The sequence below is a fragment of the Wolffia australiana genome, chromosome 12 (assembly GCF_029677425.1).
Source record: "Wolffia australiana isolate 7733 chromosome 12, ASM2967742v1".
In the NCBI taxonomy this organism is placed as follows: Eukaryota; Viridiplantae; Streptophyta; class Magnoliopsida; order Alismatales; family Araceae; genus Wolffia; species Wolffia australiana.
Window position 1 is genome coordinate 6,405,927 of NC_135846.1, and position 21,285 is coordinate 6,427,211.

The following is a 21,285-nucleotide window of genomic DNA, read 5'->3' on the forward strand; positions in this document are numbered from 1 at the left end:
CTACTTGACTTTACGACGACGGAGGACCGCCCGTAGGGGGTTTACTGCACAAGGCCCCTGCAGAGGAAACGAAGTTATCCCAGCGAATAGAAGATGCTCAGCTCCGCACAACATAGGGATTGGCACGCTTTCGGGAAGAACATAGAATAGTAGAGGATCCAGCATGCAGGACACGGCGATCATTAGAAATTCACGAATTAGAGATGCTGTAATATACTCTTTCCCATAACTTCTCATACTAGACCAACCCACTGAAATGCAAATAGGGATCAGAAATGTGGTCAATATCACGAAGAATAATGAAATACCGTCTATACCCAAAAACAAATATGACATCATCTTCACGCTCGTCTTCATCTTCATCTTCACGCTCCTCGCGCCTTAATCTGAATTGACTTCGTAACATGAAGATGAAGATGAAGACGAGCGTGAAGATGAAGGCGCGGAAGCGGTGAATATTAAGATGAAGGCGCGGAAGCGGTGAATATATTAAGATGAAGGCGCGAGTGAGCGTTTAGGAGCGGGAGCGGATAAAGAAGGCGCGGAAGCGGTGAATATTAAGATGAAGACGCGATGGAGCGGAGTAAAGATGAATCTGAAGATGAAGGCGCGACGAGCAAAAGGCGCGGAAGCGGTGAAGATGAAGACGCGATGGAGCGATGAAGATTAAGATGAAGGTTATCTAACGGATAAAGAAGATGCATCTGAATGTTACGAAGTCAATGAAGATGCATCTGAATTGACTTCGTAACATGAATCTTAATCTGAATTGACTTCTTTTGCTCGTCGCGCCGTCGAACGAACCTTTCTTCATTCAAGAACTTATCTTTCAGTTCTTGAAGAAAGAACCAAAGGCGCGGAAGCGGGGAATCTTTAGATGAAGACGCGAGTGAGCGAGCGGTCATGACTGGATTGATTTTAAACACCTGCGAAAGACTAAATACAATAATCATATATTCATATATAAATAAATATTGACTTGACTTCGTAACCTTTAGCTATTCTTAGCTAAGGTTCCGGCGAAGGGCGGATGTAGCCAAGTGGATCAAGGCAGTGGATTGTGAATCCACCATGCGGGTTCAATTCCGTCGTCGCCCATTACATTATTTCACATTTTAAAATGCTATTTTCAATATGCTTACGACGAAAAAATAAAACTATCACTATATCTTTAATTCTTTCAGAACTCATTTCTTTCCAAGCGTATTGAAAATACGCTATGTCGTGGGTTTTTTCTACCAATTGATGCTTTCCTTCACCGCCCATGGGGATAGTCTACAGGTAGTAAAACTACTCCGAATACTACAGGACGCTTACCTAGTTTAGATCCGCCCAAACTTTTTTGTTCCCCGCTCCGTCGCCTCACTACTTGATTCAGATGCTGAACCTTTAACACTTGACTTTATCCGCCCGCTCACTCGCGCCTGAAGTCGCTTGTTCTCTTCTATGAGTTCCTAGCCGAGATGTGAGATGAGCAGGTTATGTTTACATAAGTTCTTCAAGGCGCGAGTGAGCGGCGCGAGGAGCGAAGAAATGAAGATGAAGAAGAAAACGGACTTCGCATTTAAGGTTCCGAAGGCGCTTAGGAGCAGAAGGGGCGCAGCGTGCTTGGGTTGCAAGCTCCTTGGTAGTAGAGTTACGTTAGGCGCGGAAGCGGTTCATATATTAAGATGAAGACGCGACGAGCGGGGATTTTTTCTTCATTCCGATATGGGCTCTACCACAGGCTCCATATCCAGTAGTTACTCCATTGGCTGACGGGCCAGGCCACCCTAAAGATCGATGCAGAACCCTCAAGCCCCACCTAAGTTAGCCAAGACCTTATCGAAGCAGGAAAAAAAAACCCACCCAAGCAGACTAAAGATGTTTTAGCCATCCCCGGTTATTATCTAAAGATAACGTTGATTCATCTTTATTTACTTCGTAACGTCACCTCAAAAAAACCTTGCATTCTTGCCGCTCCATCGCGTCTTCATCTTAATATTCACCGCTTCCGCGCCTCAGAACTTCTGATTAAAATAAGAACTGTTCTGATAAATCAGGTTCTGATTTATCGCTCCTAAAGTCGCGCCGTCGCTTCTTCGCTCCGCTCCCTCGCGCCTTGCTAAGTTATTAGTCAATTTATTATTAATTGACTACCTTAGGCCAGGATAAGGGACGAGTCCTTCCTGACATCTTAATTGGGCAGCAGTTGCTAAGCTGGCTACTCTACCTGCTCGTTCGGGCGGCTACTCTAACTGTTTCGCTTCGCCCCTTCTGCTCCCGCTCGCTCGTCTTCATCTTCACGCTCGTCTTCATCTTAATATTCACCGCTTCCGCGCCTTCTAACACTTTACTTATTATATTATTAAAATAAATCAGAAAGAAGTAAAGTACGCACTACGGGATGGTCTTGAAGATTTGGCTACTTTACAGACCTTTCGGTGATAACTATAAAGAAAAGGGGTCTTGGAAAGCAGAAAGATATTATGAGTATGGGTCGTTATTCCAGTAATAAAGTGGAACAACGCGGGAGAAAGCCAGTTACAGGGGCCCCGGAGCGGTGAGCAAGTAACACATTCGGGATGACTTAATATGGTGTTTACAGAGAGCAAGGTTCCGAAGGCGCGAGTGAGCGGACGCGCTACTTTAGGAGCGAAGAAGCGACGGCGCTTAGGAGCGAAGTAACGAAAAGAAACGTTCTGCAAGAAACGATGAATGATGCTAATCAGTAAGGAAGTTAATAAGAAGGTTGCCGTGGGATTCCCAAGCTTCTTGTTCTGAGAGCAACTGACATCAATCAGCAGGAAACAGACACCAGAAACACACAAATATAGTGATTGATGACTTAGATGGTCTTGCTCATCTGTTACTATCTTAGGTCCTCGAAACCTATGGTCCCTTACACTAGTAGCTCGAAAGGGTTGTCCTATGGATGTCATTTTCCTAGGCGGATAAATGTTTCAGGTTGCCAGCCTACTCTTGTCCTGTAACTGATGTATCGTAACCAAGAAGGAATTCTGAGTTCCGGAACGGGCCTAAGAAAAATAAGATAAACCCATTACGAAATACTAGAACATCAGCACAATAAAAAAAGGTTGATGGGAGTCAGTCAGATGGCGCGCCTACTTCCTTCCAAGTAGGTAGCTCCGAGACTGCTTCGGTCGCCACTTACTACGAAACCTCCTGCGGTGGGGCGTGGCATCCTATAGCTTTCTGGAGCGTAAGCCCTTTTGACTAGTAGATATAGATAGATATATGCTATACTGAGGCGACGGTTGCTCCATACGGGGGAAATTGTCGGGTTCTTAGGCAACAACTATCAAAGGCGCGAGTGAGCGGGCGCGACGGAGCGTTTAGGAGCGTCAAAGAACGTTACGAAGTCAAAGAAACGTTCTGCAAGAACAAGGCGCGAATTTATGAGCGGCGCGACGGAGCGGAGTAAAGATTCAGATGAAGAAGGAACGACTCGACTCTTTTTGCTTTTGTTCTTCATGGAATGAAGACTTAGACAGTATCAGAGCAAGAGATCCTTAGCTCTGAGAAACCCTAGCACTGGCGTGTGGATCGTGGAGCATATGCATCACACGTAAGATCCGCCTTCTCCCGCTCACTCGCCCCTCGACGAATTTCGGCTATGACCAATGCCCCACCTAGCTGAATAGGCCAAAGCTACCTGAAAAAGGTTCCGAAGGCGCGAGGAGCGTGAAGATGAAGATGAAGACGCGACGGAGCGAAGAAGCGACGAGCAAAAGAAGTCAATCACGTTACGAAGTAAATGCAAGGCGCGGAAGCGGTGAATATATGAGGCGCGAGGAGCGTGAAGATTAAGATGAAGACGAGCGAGCGATGAATCACGTTCTGAAAGAAACGAAGTCAAAGGCGCTCAGGAGCAGAAGCGACGAAGGCGTGAGTGAGCGGGAGCAGGAGCGAACGAGCGGGAGCGATGAAGATGAAGATTCATGTTACGAAGGTTAGATAGATTCTTTAGAAATGGTACTAATCTTATTTCACATAGGTGAAATAAGATTAGTAACGTTTCACATAGGTCTATAACTTAATATTCCCAAGATCGGTGATGTGAGCGGAAGGCTATAACTCCATTTGCAAGAGTCCTATCAACTTGAGTCCTATCTCGGAGTCCAAGCAATGGTACTAATCTTATTTCACAACAAATGATCTATTTTAATCTTTCTATTTTGATTTAATGTCATGCACTTTCTCTGCAATTTCAAGTCAATCAACTCCTTTCTCAGTCCTCTTCCAATGAATGAATATCCTTTACAACACACCGTTCTAAAAATATTATTAATGTTTTCACTCTGACAGTTAAAAACTCCGCATTTCTTAATCGCTCGAAGCAAGCGATAGCCTCCTCTTATTTCAATCGCTCGGAGGTTGATGCGATTCATTGTAAAAAATGATATGTTCATGGTTTTGTTTTTAATATTTTTTTTTTTTACCTCGGCATGTCGGGGTATGAGGATTTTTCCCCTAAAGAGAGCCAAGAGTTATAGGTGTATTTTTTAATCTTATTTCATTCTGCATCTCCAGATAATCCCTCCGCGGGATTTCTCTTTCCCAGCCACTAAGGTTCCGTTCGGTCCTCTTCCCCATGGTATGGTATATGAGCGTGAGAGCAGAGCTTTATATAACACACATAAATAAATTAACTTCGTTACCTAAAGTGGAATAGGCCGAGTGAATTGCATGTGTCCTGCCTCCGGGTTCCTATCGAATGAATGATTGAAGAAAGTTTGTTTAACGTTCGTTTTTCGACACGTGGAGCATAAAAAAAAAAAGCCCGCTCTGATTCTTTTTATTTTATTTGAGGGCGCGCGCGATAAAGCTTCTATTTAATACTAAAGATATGCCTTACCATAGAACCATTGAAAGTGCACGCCCACTGGAGTTTCCTTGCAATGTGCTTCCTACAGGGGACATTCTCCACAAACTTAGTGTTTCCATATCTTTATTTCAGAACCTGTTCCAGGAACCATGATGGAATTAGATTCCATGTTTGAATCATTTCCATACACCCAAACTTTTTTTCATAACCTATCCTACAATGGTTTGTAGTCATTCTTCGAAAGGCACTACCATTATTTATCTGCTGGATAACCTTCGCTCCTGAAGTCGCCGCTCCCGCTCCTAAAGTAGCGCGTCGCTTCTGCTCATAAATTCCTCGCTTCTGCTCCGCTCCTCGCGCTGTAGAACATAATTTAGCTCTTAGCATTCGGCTAACACTCCCACCGCCTACTCCCTCCTTTCCAAAAGTTAAGAATGAATTCGATGATAATCGGAAACAACCTCCACCCAACTTTGAGATCTGCACTTGCTTATATTCTGTAAAGTTGGATTGGATTATGATTGAATTCACCCACTAGCTCAATGGATAGTTAACTCTGGGTCCTGTTCTTTTCCACCTAAACTGGAAGCAGCAGATCTTACTCTCGCACGCACCTCAATGATCCTTTTTCGTCATATGTCCCGCTCCCGCTCCTCGCGCCTTCTTCTCGTTTGGATAGATAAAAGAGTCTGGTTTGATCTTAAGTCACATTTCTTGCATGGGCGACCTTCCCAACAAGTTCGGGTGATGCTACTACCAATACCAAGGTGAATCATATCGAGCGAAAACCCTACCTCGCTGTCGTATCGAAGCGATCGGGGAAAGGGGCTTCCCCGGACCGAGCAAGTGCTTTCACGGTCTGCTATTCCTGCTTTACTTCGTACTTTAGCATCATGATTAGCGCTACGCGCCTCATTCAACCAGCAAAGCAGCCCTTTCGAAAGCCAGAGCTTCCACTTCTACCCAGAACCGCGCAAGAGGCGCGGAAGCGATGAATATGAGGATGAAGACGCGAGTGAGCGAGCGAGCGGGCGCGAGGCGCGGAAGCGGTTCATATATTAAGATGAAGACGCGAGTGAGCGTTTTTATTCTTTTTTTTTAATTCTTTCAGAACCGATTATCATCACCACATTTCCGCGTTAAGAGCCTAGTTCTCAATAGCGCACCAAGGTGGTTAGTGGGTCCAGAAAGACTCATCCTATAGGTAGGAATTGGAACGAAGATGCGTGCGAGATCAAGTTAAAAAAAAAAGAAGGCGCGAGGGAGCGGAGCGAAGAAGCGACGGCGTGACTTTAGGAGCAAAGAACGTGATTCAAGAAATAAACACATTCTGATAAAAATAAAAACGGAATTATAAGAAAGAAGGTTATCCGAAGGTGATGCCTGGTACGAAGTCAGAAACGATGAAACGATGAATCAACGTTCTGCAAGAAAAGAAAGAAAAGTTGTTGTTCCCAAAAAGCGATGAGTTAGGAATCTCTCAACTGACCGAAAAAAACAACGTTCCAGAGGCATCTTCCATTCATATCGATTTGGGTCTTTCTGCACCATATTTAGATCTTCCCCTTCTTCGATCCGGAATTCCCAGCAAATCCTTGACTCCTCGAATACAATGGGATTTAACACCTGGCGAATCTTTCACTCTACCTCCTCTGATTAAGACTAAAGGATGTTCCTGCGAATTATGACCTTCGCCTGGAATGTGAGCAAATATATCATGTCGATTGCTCAACCGTACTTTGGCTATCTTACGTGGAGCTGAATTTGGTTTTTTCGGTCTTCTCGTCGGAACACGCGGGCGTACTTTGCTTCTGGGGACATTGATCCGAAGCTCGAGTACGGTCCGTGCGCCGCTTTTTCTTTTCTACCATGACGAATCAATTGATTTAATGTAGGCATCTCGGATAACCTTCGAACCTTCCCCTTTGCCCTCTAACTAGTTGTTACTCCCGATCCGAAGCACCCCTTTTCCATTCATAGAGAGATCCAATCGTCAAAATCAATAAAAAGGCCATCATGGACCAAGATCCAAACGGATCAATCTTGTTGGGAGATACTGCCCAAGGAAAAGAAAAGGTGACTTCCGGATCAGGGATAATAAATAAAATAGGAACCAGATAAAATCGTATATCAAACGACTTCTGGCATCACCGAGGGATCGGAACCACATTCGTGGGCGACAATTTTTCTGGATAGGTCGAACTATTGGAAGCAAATGGAAAAGGAAGACCGAGTGGGATCAAAGAAACTAGCGGACTGATCACTAAATAGATACAAATAGGTGCAAATTCTGACATCACCACAGCCCACTTCGTTCTCTCGCTCTGCTCGCGCGCTCCTTGCCATGGAGCGCATACCAAAAAAAGACTATATATATAATAAGAATATCTATGGAAGTGGATACTTTCTGTTTTTGTTAGTTCCTTGAGACCTTCGGATCTTATCAAAGGAGTTCCGTTGGTTGTCGCATAAATAAAAGGAAGCAAACAGTCGACCTGAGGCCAGAACACGCCACCTGGAAACGCCAAACCGACAGATCTGAAGATAAGTTCTTTTACAGATTGCGTTTCTTCTGTTTACTTCTTGCGCTTTTGCTCGTCGCCGCTCCTGAAGTCGCTCGTCGCGCCGTCGGAACCTTCATCGTTGATTCATCGTTTATTTATGTGAAAAAACATAACCTTTCATTCTGATTCATCTTCGACTTCCGCTCACTCGCGCCTAAGCCCCGCTCTCGCGCCTCAGAACCTCTTTATTTCATTAAGACACAACTTTGATAGGTTGACGGGAGTATTGGTCTAGGGGGAGGAGCGAAGCTGGCACGTGGAGTCTAGCTACTACTACACGAGTCCCACACATCACACCACTCCACAAAATAGGCTTTCAATTCAAGCTTCATCGGCTACAGACAGGGAAAGGCTTTGAATCCATTCTTTCAGAACCTCATCAGACTCCGAAGGTTATGAAATAAATTGACTTCTTCTTCTTCAGATTCATCTTCATTGACTTCGTAACATGAATCTTCATTGACTTCGTAACATTCATCTTACTTAATCTTCATCGCTCCTAAGCGCGTCGCTTCTGCTCCGCTCCCGCTCGTCTTCATCTTCACGCTCGTCTTCATCTTAATATTCACCGCTTCCGCGCCTCATAACCTTTTTTATAAAAAAGCTCCCGCTCCATCAGTCGCGTCTTCATCTTAATCTTCACGCTCGTCTTCATCCTCATATATTCACCTTCGCGCCTTGTCTCTGTTTATGTCTTGGATTAGAACAAATCACTATAATTCGTCCGCACCTACGGATCAGTCGACATTTATCTTCTGATTAAAATAAGAACCTGATAACTGCTGCATGATCATATGAAGCCGGGCTTTATCAAGGTATGAAAGCAGTGGGCCCATCTTCTTCGTTGTTCTTGCAGAACCTTGACTGATTTTAATTCAGATGTGAATGCTGAACATTCGGTTCTGAAAGAAATGTCTTTCTTCATCAAACTTATCTGTGCCTCCGCTTCGCCCCTTTTGCTCACGCTCCTAAACGCTCGAACGCTCGCTCACTCGCGTCTTCATCCTCATATTCATCGCTTCCGCCTTAACCATCTTACTTTCACTGTCCAGTCCGGACTTGGAGCATCTGCTGCCCTCTAATCCACTAAAAGCAGAAATTGAAGCACGGAGTCGTTATTCAGATGCTGAACCTTTTGTTTGGACTTGAAGATCGAAGGTGGCTCAAGTTGGTTCTTTCGGGTGTCCCTGCCTAGCGGTGGTTGTTGTTCTTGGTCTTCTATCCGTATATCTTTCCTTTCAAGCGAATGAGTGAACCTATAGAGAAGAACGTTCTGAAAGAATGAAAGACGGGAACGAAGCATAAACAATCGTCAGAGTATATATATCGCTCGCCCAACTACGTCCAGTAGCTTTGATTCCATTAATAGCAATAGGTTCTGAGGTTCTTATTTATTTCTGATAAATCAGAAGTTATTCTTTTTTTAATCAGAAGATAATCCGAATCGGAAAGCAATCAGTAAAAAAGGTTCCGAAGGTTACCTGCGGTAAAATACCTTACGTCAGAACCTCAATAATCATTGTGTCGTCTCGGTCTGTGCCAATGAATCCCTATCTTTATCTCTATCCACGGCTTCTCTATAAATAAATCGATCTAGACTATCCTCTATCCGGATAGATATGTCCCTATGAGCGACTACGCCGATCTTTTCTTATATGTTTTGGCCACGTCCCTTGGAGCTCCGAAGAGGAAGGTTTGGATCTTTCAATCTTATGTCATGAGGGATGTGACCTATGTTAGGTCCATAAGATACAACAGCTTTTTTTGTTCTATGATTCACCTCCGAATAATGAGTAGGTAGTTCGATCCTTTTGATTCTTCTCTTCCTAGTAAACTGATGGGGGGACCTAGAGCAATAGGTCGAATTACTATATAAATCAGACTTGTAAACAAAAGGCGCGGAAGCGGTGAATATGGAGGATTCAGACGCGACTGACGGAGCACGAGTAGGAAGATTTAGGTTTTTCTCGTTCCTTCTCAAAGATAAGAATAAGTATTTGAAATGATACAAATTCCTCTTCATTCTGTTGTGCTCAGCGAAGGAACTGCCTAAGCATACTTTTTCGGATCCAAACTTCTTTGTTCTTTCTAAGTCTTCTTCTTGCATAGAAGAACGCAACTCTTGCAAAAACCGGGATTTTAGTAGTAGGCGGCACCCCCTTTTAGTTTTGAGTAGGCGGAACCATTCAGTTTTGGTTCTTCTCCACATTCTTACCGGGCAACCCAGGTATGAAGTAATGATTTTGTCAACTGATATGTCGATATAGAAAGATCTCCTTATTTCTTCGCTCCCGCTCGTGAACTCGCGCCTCGCGTCATTTTCTTGAAAAGATATTAGATCACCGTGGGACACTTTAAAATGAGTCATGCTTACAATCTCATTATTCACACAAAGCCTTCGATGACTTATCGGCTGCCTTGCTTGACTAATAGTTTCACGAAAATGGAGACGAACCGGAATAACGTCCGATCTTGTTTCTGGATTGAGTTGTAAAGGTATATATGAAGTTCTTTCAGAACCTCTGTGCATCTCTGTGATGGTCCCATGAAAAAGGGGCAACTTTCGTGTAGTTTGTAATTTGATGTAACTGTTTAGATTTTCTCTCTCCGAAAGATTTATCTTAATGGATCTCTTCTTGTTCCTCAATCTTCCGAGAATGCGGCGTTGTATTTTTGTGAGTTCTCTGTTCCGAACATTTCCTTGAAGTAGACGACAGGTTTTAAATCTTAATGCAGGCATGGCATATCTCGTTGAATCCGTCTTTTTCGCCACATCAGGGCTATGGGAGTCGAACCCAATTCTTCCACGACGACCCCCCACGAATCAATAAGGACTGAACAAAGACGAGGCTACCCATTTTGATTGACATTTGACCTTGCTATTTAGTCAATGACAGATCCGCTTTGTTTGCAAGTCGTCTAACGTTTCTGATTATCTTCTGATTTATTTTATGTTTTATGATTAAAATCAGAACTGATTATCATTGATTAGCATCACTTTTCTTGAAGAACGATAACCGCTCCGTCGCTTCTTCGCTCCGCTCCCGCTCTTCGCGCCTTCGTCAAAAAAAAACCTTCGGTGTAGTTCTTGAAGAACGTTGGATAACCTCAGAACCTTGCTTTTTGATACGTTTGCTGGAGAAGGTCGGCTAAGCGCAGGAATGCCGTATGACCGAACTCGCTCCCGCTCCTCGCGCCTTTTCTCATATGAAATTATTTGACCCAATTCATGACGCTCCCGCTCCTAAAGTCGCGCGTCCGCTCACTCGCGCCTTCATCTTAATATATTCACCGCTTCCGCGCCTGAATCTTAATATATTCACCGCTTCCGCGCCTTCATCTTAATATATTCACCGCTTCCGCGCCTGAATCTTCACGCTCGTCTTCATCTTAATCTTCACGCTCGCCTTCATCTTCACGCTCGTCGCGCCTTCATCTGAATCTTCATCTTCACGCTCCCGCTCACTCGCGCCTGAATCTTCATCTGAATCTGAATTTCTTGCTCCGTCGCTTCTGCTCCGCTCGTCTGAATCTTCATCTTCACCGCTTCCGCGCCTTCTTCATCTAGGCATTTATTCTTTATCCGTTCTTTCAGAACGTGTTTATCCGCTCCTAAAGTCGCGCCTCCATGACCCCTTAGCTGGTAGCTCGTTTCTTTCAGAACCTGCGAATACCGGCACCAGCATTGTTGGCTCTTTCGAGGTTCTGAAAGAAAGAATAATCATAAAACATAATAATACAAATGCTTTCTCTAAGAGGCAGGTTGAGGAACTCTTACTGGATCCCCTCCCACCGTTGATTAGCATCACCTTCTCGTCTTTGAGCTTTAGCTTAAAAATAAATAAAAGAATCTTCCATGTTGCGCGCTTGAGATATTAGCTCATCCCATATGAGTAAGTTATGTAAACATAACCTGAGTGAGCTCGAATTGCAAGTAAAAGGTTACGAAGTAAATAAACCAATCAATGAGATGTTGTTGGTCGCTTGGCTTCTCATTCAGAGGAATTCTATTTTTTCCCGGTCAATTGTTTTTCTTGCAGAACCTAACTGAACTAATTATAGCAGTCTTCTATGTGCGCTTGGGAGAACGAGGGCTGATCCAATCCGGTCTCTCTTGAACCAGCCAACTCCCTACCCTAGGGAAGACGACTAGCTAGATGGTCTTTGAGTCAGAATTCGAACTTGTTGACGGAGAGCCATCAAAGGTTCTTCTTTAGAAGAACTGAGAACCCGCGAAAGAGGTTCCTTCGATTACGAAGTCACTGATTAGCATCACCTTCCATCTTTCTTTCATTCTTGCAGAACATTCGGTTATGTTTTAACATAAGAATTTTTAATGCTGAACAGACTGAACCTCTGTAGAATGTAGGATGTCCACTTCCTTCGAACCCTTAACGGATAACCTTTCTTGAAGAACGTTGGATAACCTCATTTACTTCGTAACCTTTCATCGCTTTCTTGCAGAACGTTTCGCTCCCGCTCCTAAAGTCGCGCTAAGCGCTAAGCGCCGTCGAACGTTGATTCATTTCTTGCTCCGTCGCTTCTGCTCCGCTCGTCTTCATCTTAATCTGAACGCTCCTCGCGCCTCATATATTCACCGCTTCCGCGCCTTCTTCATTTTCATCTTCATGTTACGAAGTCAGATTCAGATTCAGAAGAAACGCGAAGTGTTAGAAACGTTCTTCAAGAAATGATGCTGTTACGAAGCGAAGTAAACAGAACAGAAAAAATGAAGAAGGCGCGAGGGAGCAGAAGCTACGGAGCATAAGGCGCGGAAGCGGTGAAGATGAAGATGAAGACGAGCGAGCGGCGCGACGCGCGACGGAGCGGCAACGTAAGTCAAAGAACGTTACGAAGTCAAAGGCGCTCAGGAGCGATGAAACGTTATCCAGCGGATAAACGAAGTCAAAGAAACGATGAATGATTTATAAGAAGTGTAGAAGCGTGTGGCGACATGGGGACGTAAAAAATCTAAACAGTTACATCAAATTACAAACTACACGAAAGTTGCCCCTTTTTCATGGGACCATCACAGAGATGCACAGAGGTTCTGAAAGAACTTCATATATACCTTTACAACTCAATCCAGAAACAAGATCGGACGTTATTCCGGTTCGTCTCCATTTTCGTGAAACTATTAGTCAAGCAAGGCAGCCGATAAGTCATCGAAGGCTTTGTGTGAATAATGAGATTGTAAGCATGACTCATTTTAAAGTGTCCCACGGTGATCTAATATCTTTTCAAGAAAATGACGCGAGGCGCGAGTTCACGAGCGGGAGCGAAGAAATAAGGAGATCTTTCTATATCGACATATCAGTTGACAAAATCATTACTTCATACCTGGGTTGCCGGTAAGAATGTGGAGAAGAACCAAAACTGAATGGTTCCGCCTACTCAAAACTAAAAGGGGTGCCGCTACTACTAAAATCCCGGTTTTTGCAAGAGTTGCGTTCTTCTATGCAAGAAGAAGACTTAGAAAGAACAAAGAAGTTTGGATCCGAAAAAGTATGCTTAGGCAGTTCCTTCGCTGAGCACAACAGAATGAAGAGGAATTTGTATCATTTCAAATACTTATTCTTATCTTTGAGAAGGAACGAGAAAAACCTAAATCTTCCTACTGCGTGCCAGTCGATCGCGTCTGAATCCTCCATATTCACTGCCTGCGCCTTTTGTTTACAAGTCTGATTTATATAGTAATTCGACCTATTGCTCTAGGTCCCCCCATCAGTTTACTAGGAAGAGAAGAATCAAAAGGATCGAACTACCTACTCATTATTCGGAGGTGAATCATAGAACAAAAAAAGCTGTTGTATCTTATGGACCTAACATAGGTCACATCCCTCATGACATAAGATTGAAAGATCCAAACCTTCCTCTTCGGAGCTCCAAGGGACGTGGCCAAAACATATAAGAAAAGATCGGCGTAGTCGCTCATAGGGACATATCTATCCGGATAGAGGATAGTCTAGATCGATTTATTTATAGAGAAGCCGTGGATAGAGATAAAGATAGGGATTCATTGGCACAGACCGAGACGACACAATGATTATTGAGGTTCTGACGTAAGGTATTTTACCGCAGGTAACCTTCGGAACCTTTTTTACTGATTGCTTTCCGATTCGGATTATCTTCTGATTAAAAAAAGAATAACTTCTGATTTATCAGAAATAAATAAGAACCTCAGAACCTATTGCTATTAATGGAATCAAAGCTACTGGACGTAGTTGGGCGAGCGATATATATACTCTGACGATTGTTTATGCTTCGTTCCCGTCTTTCATTCTTTCAGAACGTTCTTCTCTATAGGTTCACTCATTCGCTTGAAAGGAAAGATATACGGATAGAAGACCAAGAACAACAACCACCGCTAGACAGGGACACCCGAAAGAACCAACTTGAGCCACCTTCGATCTTCAAGTCCAAACAAAAGGTTCAGCATCTGAATAACGACTCCGTGCTTCAATTTCTGCTTCTAGTGGATTAGAGGGGCAGCAGATGCTCCAAGTCCGGACTGGACAGTGAAAGTAAGATGGTTAAGGCGCGGAAGCGATGAATATGAGGATGAAGACGCGAGTGAGCGTTCTGACGAGCGCTAGGAGCGTGAGCAAAAGGGGCGAAGCGGAGGCACAGATAAGTTTGATGAAGAAAGACATTTCTTTCAGAACCGAATGTTCAGCATTCACATCTGAATTAAAATCAGTCAAGGTTCTGCAAGAACAACGAAGAAGATGGGCCCACTGCTTTCATACCTGGAGAAAGCCCGGCTTCATATGATCATGCAGCAGTTATCAGGTTCTTATTTTAATCAGAAGATAAATGTCGACTGATCCGTAGGTGCGGACGAATTATAGTGATTTGTTCTAATCCAAGACATAAACAGAGACAAGGCGCGGAAGCGGTGAATATATGAGGATGAAGACGAGCGTGAAGATTAAGATGAAGACGCGACTGATGGAGCGGGAGCTTTTTCCTCAAAACCCTCTTGGATAATAGCCGAAAAGCCACCTCTTTATCCGCTCCTAAAGTCGCGCGTCGCGCCTGGATCTACAAAAGTCTGACTACAACTAAGACCATTCATGGTGTCGCCGGAAGCGGCCTAAGCAGTAGCTTGCGTGTAAATAACTCTATTTAGCCGATGGAAAGTACTTCAGTCGTTGGTACCACCTTACAGGAGGCGTGAGTACTTCGCTATGTTTATAGAACGACGAGGCGCGCTATTTGAAGCACCCCTTAGTGCTGTGTTAGGGGCCCATTTAATTAACTTCGTTACCTTAAAGTGAATGGGCCTTAACGCTCAAGCCCCATCGCAGCTCTCAGAGGCAGGGTTCAAGCCGTAGTACTTTAGCCCTTTTATTGTGCGAGCTTTCTGGCTCTTCTTGACTAAGCCTAATTTAATCTAACCCGACTTCCCTGACTCCTTACCTACCTAACGGCCGGCCCCGTGACCTTTCGGAATGGGAGATCCGTGTTGGCAACAACCATGGTAAGCGGAACAACTGCGCCAAGTGCTGCTAAGGCGAGGTTCCACTTTAGGTTACGGTCAATGAAGATGAAGTTTACGCAGTCAATGAAGATTAAAATGCAGAAGTCAGTACGAAGTCAGAAACGATTCATCAACGATGAATCAACGTTCTGCTAAGAAGTCAAAGAAAATAAAGGCGTGGAGGCGCATAATAGATTGATATAAAAATCATAAGCTGTCCCATAATAAAACCGGTTGTTGCTGATATCTGCTTTTCGGTTCCTTCTTCCATAACCCAAGCTCGAAGAAGGAAGAGATAAGAGGGCCCTATGGAGAACGTGGTCATAAATCCATAATAGAGTCCAACTATAACAACGGAATTTAGTATTTTCATGCATAAGGATAATGGATTACCTAATAGAAAAAATTTCAAAATCATCACAAATCTCCTCGCTTTCTTTTGTGTTGCAACTTCTCGATTATTATATGATGATTTTTTCACTTCCATATAGACTCTATATGGAATAGACTCTAAATAGAGAGAAAGAAAAAGACCATAACCATAAATTACATCCCTTATGTCAATGATACCAAAGAGATATTAAATGAATGGAATTGGGATATATTGGGATATAGATATAATATAATGAAATAGAGCCGCTTTGAGATTCACTATGAAATGAGTCATGGAACGGAGCCACTACGAAGAAGTTCGGGAGTTCCGAAGGAAGCTTCGGACTCATATTGTTCGTGGGTTGAGAACGGTAGTTGAACTTTATGGGATCGAATCACTCGTTGTTCCTCAGTAGCTCAGTGGTAGAGCGGTCGGCTGTTAACTGATTGGTCGTAGGTTCGAATCCTACCTGGGGAGATTTGATTCATTTTTTTATTCAAAAATGAAGAATTGAATGAAAGGTCTCGTTTTGACCGTTAGGAGTAGGTAACCCGTTCCCTGTCTTTGTTTCTATTGCATTCTATCTCATCGTATCACATTCTGTTCTGCGATATTTGAGAATCACCGTCAATACCTGTCGTAGATCCGGGATAATCCCTTGTAAAAAGCCCGAGGGCTATTTCCAATTAGCGTGAAGTGGCCCTTACACTTTGGTGTAGTTGACCCTACCTATTGACTCAAGGCTTGTCTGCTCTAGCAACTTCCATTAATCATTTAAAGTACCTATGTGAAATAAGATGTGAGGTGTAAGCAACTTATGAAAGCTTCCACAAACCCACCGCTTTAGGGAATAAAACCAATAAAACTTATGAAAACCAATAAAAATACACCGTTCTAAAAAATACACCTATAACTCTTGGCTCTCTTTAGGGGAAAAATCCTCATACCCCGACATGCCGAGGTAAAAAAAAAAATATTAAAAACAAAACCATGAACATATCATTTTTTACAATGAATCGCATCAACCTCCGAGCGATTGAAATAAGAGGAGGCTATCGCTGTTTTGCTTGCGATTAAGAAATGCGGAGTTTTTAACTGTCAGAGTGAAAACATTAATAATATTTTTAGAACGGTGTGTTGTAAAGGATATTCATTCATTGGAAGAGGACTGAGAAAGGAGTTGATTGACTTGAAATTGCAGAGAAAGTGCATGACATTAAATCAAAATAGAAAGAATTTTATAAGGGCGTATTCTAATATAAGTAGTGATAATATCATCAATGAATTTTGGGATCAATTGTATAAGGATATAGTAGGCCCAACATGTAGCTGGTTGCAGAGATGTGAAATTAATATTTGTGAGGCTACAGCAAAATAGAAAAGCGGTTGCAGGGAAGTTTCTATTTTGATTTCTCAAAAAAATACACTTCACACCTTACACCTTACACTTCACACTTCACACCTTACACCTCACACCTCACACCTCACACCTTACACCTTACACCTCACACTTCACACTTCACACCTCACACCTCACACCTTACACCTCACACCTCACACCTTACACTTCACACTTCACTTTACTTCACACAATTCACTTCACACTTCACTTAACTTCACTTTACACACTTCACTTCACTTCACACACTTCACTTCACTTCACTTCACACTTCACTTCACTTCACTTTACACTTCACTTCACTTCACTTCACTTCACTTCACACTTCACACCTCACACCTCACACCTCACACCTATAACTCAAACACACCTATTATAATAATACAGTATTGAAAAAAAAGACACTTCACACCTTACACTTCACACACTTCACACCTATTATAATAATACAGTATTGAAAAAGACACATATAATAGTATACATAAGACATAACACATAACACATAACACATACACCTATAAAAAAAATCAAATACACCTATAAATCAAATACACCTATAACTCCACCAAAGATAAGTAAGTCGGAGTGATGAAAGGGGGCTAGTCCCACCTTGTCGATCTTTCGGATTCAGTTTGAGCGGGGTTGTTCATTTGTCGGATTAAGTTAAAGGGTAGATTTATCAGGGCTTCTTCTTATTCTTAGTAAATAGCTCATATTTAAGAATAGTATTAGCATCTTGAGTTCTTAGGTCAACGACATTTATAGGGCGTGTGCCTACCCAGTCCTCATTTGCATCATAGACATTCTCTCTTTTCGAACTCTTTGGTAGTCCTAGTCTTATGTTCATATTCTTCTTTCCAATCTGTAGTTTTTTCCAATCTATTCGGAAATGGGCTTCAGTGGACATTTGCTTTGTTATAGATGGATCTTCATATTGCTTTTTAAACCAATCCGCAGTGATTAAATCTTTAGCAGGCCCCTTGTGTTTAAGAATAGTTCCCTCATCTTCTATTTCCAACATGTAGCTTTTAGGTGCTAAGAAGATACCTTTCTTTATATGGTTTTCTAGTTTAAACTTACCCAATTCGGTAGAAGATACTAAATCGTCAGAAAGAGGACTTCCTAGAACTATGGAGTCAGTATCAGTATAATAACAGTCTGATCTAGCAATGTGTGGATACATATGAATACGAGCATAAGCCGTGATAGCAGCTGCCAAGTGAACAGCCGACATCTTAGGAGCTTTCCAGTCATCGTCGTTTAGAGAGTAACAATTGGTAATGGAATTCACAATATAGTAATGATCGGTAAGTTTCTCTGCAGATTGAAATGTGTCTTCCATTATCAATTCCTCGTATTGTTTTTGATTGCAGATTTCCGTGACAGTACTTTCAGGATTCATACCAAATCTACCATAGAGTGAGTTCATTAGTATTTTATAAAAATATGTCATTGGAACATCACCTTTTTTCTTAGCTTCAAGTCTGCTTTTATATAGGTCTGAGATGAAAACTTCGAAAGGACTAGGTTTTTTCTCAAACAAATAGCCCCTAAGAGGAATTATCTCGTAACCTAAATTACGTGCGAACTTCAACTCTTCGCTATAAAAGACTCCAATGAATCTACCTGTAGGAAAGATTAAAGTGCCAAACTTGTCCTTATATGGCAAGAATGGATGTTCTATAGTACTTGGACATACAACATAGGCTTCAATAAATCCAAATAAGTTCTCCAAATCAGTATCTTCCAAATTATTATGCCAGACAGGGATCCCTGAAGGCATCGGATAGGATTTCATAATATAAGGATAGAGAGAGTTCACATCGTAGTAGTAAAGATTTTCACCATATGGCTTATATACATCGACATGCCCTCCATAATAGCCTCGCCTAATAAAGGTGTCTTGGTTTTTAGTAGGTATATTGATATGAAATATTTTATCATCAAAATATCTCTTACGAAAGATTTTAAGGGCAAGGGCTGAGACTGTCATCACATCTTCGACATCAATCTCATAATTAGACCAATAAATATCTTGAGCTTTTTTCATCACACCTCCTAAGACAAGAATATCCTGACGAAGATAGTTAATTATAGCTTCTTTATGATCCTTAATATTCTCGACAGTCAAAGAAGTATGTGGGATAGAACCTTTGGAGCCTAATTCAGGGCATAAAGTTTTAGACAATGATTCAAGACTGCTAGGAAGCAATGTGTAAGAATCTCTAAAACGGATTAATAATTTATTGCCAACATAAATTTTCAACTCGTACAATCTATGATTCCTCATCAAGGTTTTTATTTTATACTTATCACCACGATCTGTATAATACTTCATAATAAAAATACCATCAAATCTTGAAAAATTGTGAAAATAAACAGTGCGAAATTTCTTATTTGATTTTACATATTCTTCCAAATTATAGATAAAATCAGATAATATTTTCTCACTCCTTTCTTCAAACTTGGGATAGAAAAATATGTGATCCTCACTAAAGAATGTATTAATCGAATAGTAAGGGATGGAAGTTAGATCATCATCAAGATTCACCACTAAGTAACCAACTGCATAAGGGACATGAATTTCATTTAACATTACAGTCTCTATATCGGCAACAATGAAAGGCCTACATTTCTGTTTATATTTGGCTTTAAGTGCATTTATCTTAGATGATATACGACACTTTTTATAGTTAAGTGATTTAACATCAGGTAGATTAGCATTTCTAATATCAGAATACATAACTTTGATAATATCTGAAATCATATTATCATATAAAGTAATAATAGGAAAAAAGTCTGAATTAATAGAATCGGTTTTTTTATCAACTTCATAATATATATATATGAAGATACCTTTGATCACAGCATCCTGATATTTTTCACCGTATAACCTCACAAGTTGTTCAACATTAAAATAGATCATTTGTTTGGGTATTTTATTATTACTTAAAGTATCATACAATGGAATAGCCTTCCCTAAAGTACATACGATCTCATTAATATTAGGTAATTTCATGATATAACCCATAGTAAATTTTACGTACTTCGACTTAACTTTATAAGCATACTGCTCTAGCAAGAGTAGAAATCCATATGTAAGCACTTCAAAATCATTAATTCTAGGGTAGGGTTCTATGAAGTGCATATAAGCATATATCTTACCAGGATAGCTAATCTTCCCTCTTGAAGTCCCAATAGAATTTACTAATCGTTCCCAGTAACCATAATTATGAATAGACGAATACGCCCTTATAAAATTCTTTCTATTTTGATTTAATGTCATGCACTTTCTCTGCAATTTCAAGTCAATCAACTCCTTTCTCAGTCCTCTTCCAATGAATGAATATCCTTTACAACACACCGTTCTAAAAATATTATTAATGTTTTCACTCTGACAGTTAAAAACTCCGCATTTCTTAATCGCTCGAAGCAAGCGATAGCCTCCTCTTATTTCAATCGCTCGGAGGTTGATGCGATTCATTGTAAAAAATGATATGTTCATGGTTTTGTTTTTAATATTTTTTTTTTTTACCTCGGCATGTCGGGGTATGAGGATTTTTCCCCTAAAGAGAGCCAAGAGTTATAGGTGTATTTTTAACCCCTTTTATGAACGTGATAAAGAGTACACAAACAAACTTCCCTGACCTACTAATCATCATCTCATCTGGCGCGAAACTCAAAAAATTCTCATCACCTTCCCAGCCCTGCCGTCACCCTAGCAGCCGCCTACGGTTTTTTTGAGGTGACGTTACGAAGTAAATAAAGATGAATCAACGTTATCTTTAGATAATAACCGGGGATGGCTAAAACATCTTTCGTCTGCTTGGGTGGGTTTTTTTTTCCTGCTTCGATAAGGTCTTGGCTAACTTAGGTGGGGCTTGAGGGTTCTGCATCGATCTTTAGGGTGGCCTGGCCCGTCAGCCAATGGAGTAACTACTGGATATGGAGCCTGTGGTAGAGCCCATATCGGAATGAAGAAAATCCCCGCCGTCGCGTCTTCATCTTAATATATGAACCGCCTCGCGCCTAACGTAACTCTACTACCAAGGAGCTTGCAACCCAAGCACGCTGCGCCCCTTCTGCTCCTAAGCGCCTGGAACCTTCGCACGTAAGTCCGCTTTCTTCTTCATCTTCATTTCTTCGCCTCGCGCCCGCTCACTCGCGCTTGAAGAACTTATGTAAACATAACCTGCTCATCTCACATCTCGGCTAGGAACTCATAGAAGAGAACAAGCGACTTCAGGCGCGAGTGAGCGGACGGCGGATAAAGTCAAGTGTTAAAGGTTCAGCATCTGAATCAAGTAGTGAGGCGCGACGGAGCGGGGGGGAACAAAAAAAGTTTGGGCGGATCTAAACTAGGTAAGCGTCCTGTAGTATTCGGAGTAGTTTTACTACCTGTAGACTATCCCCATGGGGGGGCGGTGAAGGGAAAGCATCAATTGGTAGGAAAAAACGCACGACCGCAAGCGTATTTTCAATACGCTTGGAAGAGGAAGTAGGTTCTGAAAGAATTAAAGATATAGTGATAGTTTTATTTTTCGCCGTAAGCATATTGAAAATAGCATTTTTAAAATGTGAAATAATGTAATGGGCGAACGACGGAATTGAACCCGCGCATGGTGGATTCACAATCCA

General features: G+C 41.9%; 1 non-coding gene across 1 annotated transcript; it reads left to right on the forward strand.

The window, feature by feature from the left end:
* Nucleotides 1–15,653: 15,653 nt before the first annotated feature.
* On the forward strand, nucleotides 15,654–15,725 carry TRNAN-GUU (transfer RNA asparagine (anticodon GUU)). Its single transcript has one exon. It is a non-coding gene; the product is annotated as a tRNA-Asn (tRNA).
* The last annotated feature ends 5,560 nt before the right edge of the window (nucleotides 15,726–21,285 follow it).